Source organism: Cricetulus griseus, chromosome 9 (genome assembly GCF_003668045.3).
Source record: "Cricetulus griseus strain 17A/GY chromosome 9, alternate assembly CriGri-PICRH-1.0, whole genome shotgun sequence".
Classification (NCBI taxonomy): domain Eukaryota; kingdom Metazoa; phylum Chordata; class Mammalia; order Rodentia; family Cricetidae; genus Cricetulus; species Cricetulus griseus.
The window spans coordinates 25943991-25951595 of NC_048602.1; the positions used below are offsets into that span (position 1 = coordinate 25943991).

Consider the following 7605-nt stretch of genomic DNA (forward strand, 5'->3'; position numbering starts at 1 on the left):
CAACAATGTAGACCAAAGCAGAAAAGCACAACCTATCAAAATGCAGAGTAGTGAAGGCCAGGCTCAACTTCTGCACCTAAGGCATAGGGAACATTGATGAAGAAGGACCAAAAAGATTTTGAGAGCCAGAGGATAAGGGAATCTCCAGTGGGATTTTGTCACTTGGTAACATCAGGAGTTACACCAATGGAGTATCACCAACATGACTGATACTTTCATTGAGATAGAATTACTTCACTTTCTGAGGAGTGGATGGCTGGGTTGCAGTGGTGGGAGGTGAGGAAAAAAGGGAGGGGAAACTGGTTGGTCTAAAAATGTACAAAAAATAAAAATAAAAATGGAACCTTGACTTGGGAAAAAGAAACAAAGAACAAAAAAAAGAAAAGAAGACATGCACAAGAACCAGTATAATTACTTGATTTCTAATGCATGAGGTAATAAAACTGGAGATACTTAGCAAGAGAAACTGCATGAAGATTAGAAGGTTGAGCGATGCAATTTTGAAAGAGCAATGGGTCACTGGAGAAATCAACAGGGAAACGGAGAAGTTCCTGCCGTCAGCTGATAATGGCTGTGACACTTTCCACATCTGCCTGAAAACTTTTAATGATCTCCCAGATTGGAAAGTTTCCTTTCTGACATAGTTCAACTTGGGAAATGGGCATCTTCAGACAGAGACAGAACTCTTGTTTAGTTGACTTAGTCAATCACCATGAGATTCACACTGTATCTGGAAAGTGAAGTTGTCCTTGGAGTGCAGCAAAACGAGGCACAGTCAACAAGGCCACTTGGGCCATGGGTGACAAGCTGGTCTGAGTCCACTGGGAACAAAAGTCCTCTTACCCTGTCCCTTATTTAGTCATGGCTCCTGCTAGGCAGCCTTTCCAAGAGACTTTGCACCTGTGATGCTTCCTGCCCAACTTGGGATTCACACTGCCCTGAACAAGGATCCCCAGCCCTCAGCTCTCATAGTGGGAGGTGTGTATAAACTCCTTTGCACTCTTCCTCTCCTCTCCCGAGTCTATCCTCCCTTACACTTTGGGTTTTTGTTCTTCCAGATTTATTTTTGCCTACTGTTTTGTCAATTTAGCACATCTCCTTTCTTTCTTTCTTTTTTTCTTTTTGGTTCAATACTTCTCTTGGTGTCATAAATATTTTTACCATTGTTTTCATTTTGTTTTTACTCGTATATTTTATTGTATGATGATGGCTGCCTGCAAGTATGTCTCTGCACCACAAGGCTGCAATGCCCCCAGGAAATCGCCAAAGGACTCTAGATCCCTTAGAACCTGTGTTACAATTATGAGTCTTGGTGTGGTTTTAGGAATCAAACCCAGCCTCCTTGGAAGACCAGCCATTGCTCTCAATCCCTGAGCCCTCTCAAGTCCCCATTTTTTCCTTCTCGTAATTCTCTTTCATCTGATCTAGTCAATGACTTAATTTCATGAGAATATGGCACATCTATAAATCTTTACAATTCTAAAATCTTTGGAAGGATCTTATATATTTCACAATTTTGCACATTCTTCTTAAGCCCTATATTGCCTTAGGTAGTCATAATATAACCTTTTAACAAGCATTTGCAGTTTGCCAGATGCTGTGTACAACATTTCACCTGACGGCTTTGTCTTTCCTCTTGGACCACAGAGAAGTCTCAGAGAGGAGAGTTAACATATTCTCTGCAAGTTGATGGCCTTGGATTTATTTTTCTTGTATATTTATTATTGTTGTTTGCTATGGACCTGCTCTTATTTATACTACTCCTTTATATTATATTCCATCTTAAATTTCCTTTAAATATAACACTATCCTTTCCTAACTTCTTTTATGTATTTTACACACACATATCTACAAGAGAAATTCTAGAGTCCACTTTCATTATGTATTATTTTTCATTATGTGATTGCTAAGGTATGCATTTTTTTCCGAAGTTTTTTTATTTGAATTAGAAACAAGATGGTTTTACATGCTGAAAATCAAGATTTTCACTTTCTTTTGTGTGAGGTATGCTTGTATGTGACGTGTGATCACTTGTTCCTGTGTGTGCACAGGACAGACACTGACATCATGTGTCTTCCTCTACCTCCTCCTAATTTTTTGAGACAGGATCTCTCACTCAACCTGGAGTGCATCAGTTGGCTATATTAGCTGAAAATGGGCTTTGAGGATGCACCTGTCAACGATCTAACTAGCCTACCTCACTCAACCTATGCATTGATGCTTCATGTCTGAACTTACTTTCCAATGCTTAGAGTCATCTATCCAGCCTAATTATATTACTTTATAAAACAATGTTATAGACACAGAATTTTGTCTAAAAGGAAACCACACCATTATTGATGATCCTTTCTTTCATGTTTGTTATATGGTCACATTTACTATTTAATTCATTTGTGCCTGATAGCAAATGATTGCTTCTTTATGGAAAGTGTGTGCTCTCCTGTTACACTGACCCTATCAGTTCGCAGCTTAATTTTTTAAGATGTTCTTTTTCATGTAATTTACTTAATTTTATTTTATGCCCTTTGGTGTTTTGCCTGCATTCATTCTGTTTGTCAAATCCCCTGGAAATGGACTTACATACAGTTGTGAGTTGCTATATGTGTGCTGGGGATTGAACCTGGCTCCTCTGGATTAGCAGCCTGTGCTCTTTAATGCTGAGTCATCTCTCCAGCCCTCTAGCTCAGTATTTTATATCCATTTTCTCTTATATCTGTTGACTTCATTAAATAAAAGAAGTCTTTATCAATATTTCCCATCAAGGTGGACATGCTGACACACACCGTCACTTCCAGCACTTGGAAAGAAGAGGCAGGCCAATCTCTGGGAGTTCAAGACCAGCCTGGTCTACAGAGTGAGATCCAGGACAGTCAGGTCTACAGAGAGAAACCCTGTCCCAGAAAGAAAAAAGTTCCCATCATATTGCTTGTAACTGTTTATTCTGCTTTAATTTTCTAAGTTTGATTATGTATAGATGATATTAACTCTATTTTTATTCTCAAATGTAAGTTTTATGATGCTGCAGAAGTTGGATTTTTTGCATGCAGTAATTTTGTTCTCTTAACATTTCTTTTGAGAAGTATAGTTTATTTAAGGTGAAAATTGTCAGTTACTTTGAAATTTTTTCCCATTTCTTTTACATTTTACATGGTTCTTAACTACAGTTGCATCTCACATACAATGTACATAGCTGTAAAAATGAATTTTCCTGATGTTCCTGTGACACTCCAGCTGTGGGCTGATCGTCACTTGCACAGGGAACCTTTATCTCTCCATTGATCTTCATGTATTTGCACTGCTGTAAAATGCTGAGTCTTTTCACTTCAGCCAGATGTGGATTTTTTTCATTCTTTCTCCAACATGCCACCATGCTGACTTTTGCCTTCAAAGAAAGAAAAAAGGAACATTTCCAATTATGCTCTCAGTAAAATTCAAATAGACAGTTCCTAATAATATGTGTCATCTGTAGTTTATGGACTGTGAATGTGATTGAATTAAAATTATCACTGTAATTTTTGATTACTTATATTTTATACAACTGGATAGATCACTTCTCTGGTTTTTACTGCATCTGTACCTGTTTTGTGCTTTAAATTTTTATTATGATTTTCATTAATTTCTGATAATTTAACACATGTGTACAATTGAGTATAATATTTACTTGAAATTCACATATTTTTACATATGGGTAGCAGTTGCTCTGGGCGCATATATATATATGTATATATACATCTTCATTAGCATTCAAATTTCATTTTCTTTTGTTGGTTTTTTTAGTTTTTGTTTTTGTTCCGAAGCAGGGTTTCTCTGTGTTACCCTGGCTGTCCTGAATTAGCTAAGTAGAACAGGCTGGCCTGAAACTCACTGAGAACCACCTGCCTCTGCCTGCTGAGTACTGGGATTAAAGGCATTCACCTCCACAGCACAGAAAATTTCTTTTTCTTGAATCTCAAAATAGTGCATGCTGATCTTTTGTGATTTGATTTTCCATTGACAGGATCTTCCTTTGAAAGTCATAGTGTGCGTCTCTTACATCTGGGATCACTTGGCAATCTGGCATTTTAACCCAGACCTCTTATTCTTGCAGGAGAAAATACTAATAACATGGTTAATGGAGTGGATTTTCAGGACTGTGCTGAGTCACAAAAGAGTGACAAGTTAGGGCATTTGAAGACACATACAGAGCAGAAAGAAAAGATGAGTGGAAAACAAGTTTCAGGAAGATGGTAAGGAGGATGTCTACGATTCCAGGATAAAACTTAGGAATATGTGAAGGACCCCAGAGAGTAAAGGTGGGTCTGAAAAAGCCACAAGGCACAGAAGAGATGAGATGTGTTTTATAAGATTAAGGATGGTGGGTGCTGTTTAACTATGTAAGAGATAACAATGGCAAACAATGACAAACCTTGAAGCAAACTGAATCACTGATATGAGAAATAACTGGGATTATGGAAGTACAATATCCCAGGTGTTAGAATTACTTAAGTAATTTGAAAGCTGATCCCTCATACTAGAATAAATTGACTGGAGTAGGCGCTTGTGTGCCTTGAGAAAATTCAGAAATTCCTGGGCACTGGTTGCATGGTTGAACTGCTAAGACCAACAAAAACCTAACACAAAATATCCAGGAAATATGGGACACCATGAAAAGAACAAACCTAAGAATAAGAGCCATAGAAGAAGGTGAAGAACCCAAAATTAAAGGTGCAGAAAATATATTCAACAAAATCATAGAACACAGCAATCTTCTGATGGCGATAGAATACAGATATTGCAATAACAACACACATAAATCGTTGTTACAGTGGGTTTATCAGTCAGAATCCACCTGACTGATTTGATCATCCAATGTCACAGAAAAGTCATTTTTGTGAAGATGAGCTCACCACTGTCGGTTTGTAGTCTCACCCTGGCCTTTGCTTTCCACATATCAGCAGCTCAACTCTAAGCTGTTAGCAAAAGAGACAGAAGGAAATGAAATCCTCAGAACACTGCTGGTTAACCTATAAGGTGACGTGCAAGACAAAGCATCCCACATGGAAAGTCCAAGTATTCAGTCATCACAAAGCTGACACAAACACATGTGTATCTAAACCACTGATGTTCAAGTACACACACTACCATCTATGTTTTAGAAACAAATGTTGCTACAAACATGATTACATTGATTTCTGGGTAAAAGGAAAAACTATCAGCTGATGAATGAAAATATCTGGGAATGGAGGGATGTTTCAACTGTAAATGAGCTTTGGCTGCTCTTCCAGAGGGCCAGGGTTTGATTCTCAAGGACAAATATAGTACATAGACATACAGGGAAAGCAGACACACTCATAAAATAAATAACATTTATAAAAGCCTTATAACATGCAAATTTGGCTATCACATAGGTGAGAATGTCCTCTACCTGACATGAATTCAGGGTGTTTCGGTTGATGTGACCTGCTTTTCAACACTTTATTCTACCCTCTATGATGGTCAAGAATCTCTGGAATGCAGTTGCTAAGATGTCATCACCTAACATTGAAAGGAGTTGGACATTTCCTCAGATGGTGACGGCACACACCTCTAATCCCATCACATAGGAGACAGAGGTAGGTGGATCTCTGTGGATTCGAGACCAGCCTGGTCTACAGAGCAAGTTCCAGAACAGCCAGTGATTCACAAAGGAGCCCTGTCCAAAACAGCAAAAAAGAATAGAAAGGTTTTGGACATTTCTCTCTTACCAGTTCTGCTGCTGAGCTGTCAATCATTATATTTCCCCATAAATGTCATTTGAAAAATAGTTTTATAATACAGCCCTTTATCTGTCACTCTCAGCCTAACAAACCTGACTCACATGATCATGGTTCCAAGTAATACCATCTTGGGGGTCTGTCTCATATCTCAGTTATGTGTTGGTGTCACAGGGAACTCATTACTGTTCATTTTGTACATATATACTTTCTTCTTTAAGCCTCATTTTAAGAAGTTGATTGATTCCGTTTCCATGCACCTGACAATAGTTAATGTGCTGATGATCATATTCACGTTGATATCTCATATCATGTCGTCCTTTGCAGTACGAAAATTTCTGGATGATGCTGGCTTAGGGCAGTGTTATTTATATTCAGAGTCACTCGGGGTATGTCCATCAGTACCACCTCTATTCTCAGCACATTTCAAGTCATCACCATCACTCCCAGTAATTCTCGGTGGGTGTGGCTTAAGCCTAAACTCTCCAAGTTGACTTTTTCATCCTTACTTTGCTCCTGGCTCATTAACCTGCTCATTTATACATATATGATTCCAATGGTAATAGCCAAAACCAATTCTACTCACTTTGGCAATGGATATGTGGACCCTTATTGTCAAAACAAGCACTTTGGGAACCAAAATTCAGGGTCATTTTCGAGTAGCATATTCATTCGTGATCTCTTCTATGTGGCCCTCATGATGTGGACCAGCCTGTACATGGTAACTGTCCTCTACAGACACCGCAAGAGAGTCCAGCATCTCCACAGCACAAGCCTCTCCAACCAGCTTTCTCCTGAACACAAAGCCACTCAGAACATTTTGTTGCTGGTAATCTGTTTTGTGTTCTTTTATTGGTTGAACAGTTTCATCACCCTTTCTAGTTTTTATGTACAAGCAAAAATTCCAAACGTGGAGGGAATTAATGCAATTTTGGCAACATGCTACCCAACCATCTGCCCCTTTTTAACTAATGAAGAATAATAAACTTGCTTGGCAACTCACTTCTTCCTTTTCTGAAAGGAGGAGGACCTTCTTTCAAAGTGTACTCTGTGTCTGAGCTGAAACCCACACTTTCCCATCATTGGAAAACTGTCTTAATGATTTACGTGGGATAAAAAAATTGAATGTGGACCTTGAATACCTGATATGGCCTTGGTTATACTTCAGACATTCTGTAATACATTAAAGTTCATTTAGTTAACATTTTTCTGGAATATGACCCTGTGTACATAATTTTAATAACTTTAAAATTTGTTATCCACTCAAATTATGACACTTTGCCCAAGTGAATATATTTTAGGTATTTTGAACAATTTTCTACTTCTCCATTTTTCTCTATTAAAATAATTCTAATCAAAAATTTTAAAAGCCTATTGGAGCTTGGGTTATGATTTTTTTGGGGTGAGTGTTCTGTCCTAAGGAATGCCTTTTAACCATTGAACAAATAACATATTCTACATTAGCTATTACCGACCTCAAATACTACTAGAGGGGAGACTCTTTTGTTGTATAACTGACAGGAATTTAAGGGATGTCCTTGTACCATAGCTGTCCTTGAGACAGTCATATTTTTATTATTTTAGTACGCTTTAATTATTTCCTTTATTGAAATTATGACATTACCACACCATTTCCCCATTAGGGTTCTACCATAAATCCTTCTGTATATAACTCTCCTTTCTCTCTGTGAAATTCATGTCGTCTTTTTTCATTAATTGTTCCTGTGTGTGTGTGTGTGTGTGTGTGTGTTTGTGTGTGTGTGTTTCTGTGTGTCTGTGTGTCTGTGTGTCTGTGTGTCTATGTTTGTGTCTCTGTGTGTGTCTGTGTGTGAATGTACATGTGTGTGTGTGTGTGTGTGTTTGTGTGTGTGTG

General features: G+C 38.1%; 1 pseudogene; it reads left to right on the forward strand.

The window, feature by feature from the left end:
* The first annotated feature begins 5842 nt into the window (after positions 1-5842).
* On the forward strand, positions 5843-6790 carry LOC103162296 (annotated as a pseudogene).
* The last annotated feature ends 815 nt before the right edge of the window (positions 6791-7605 follow it).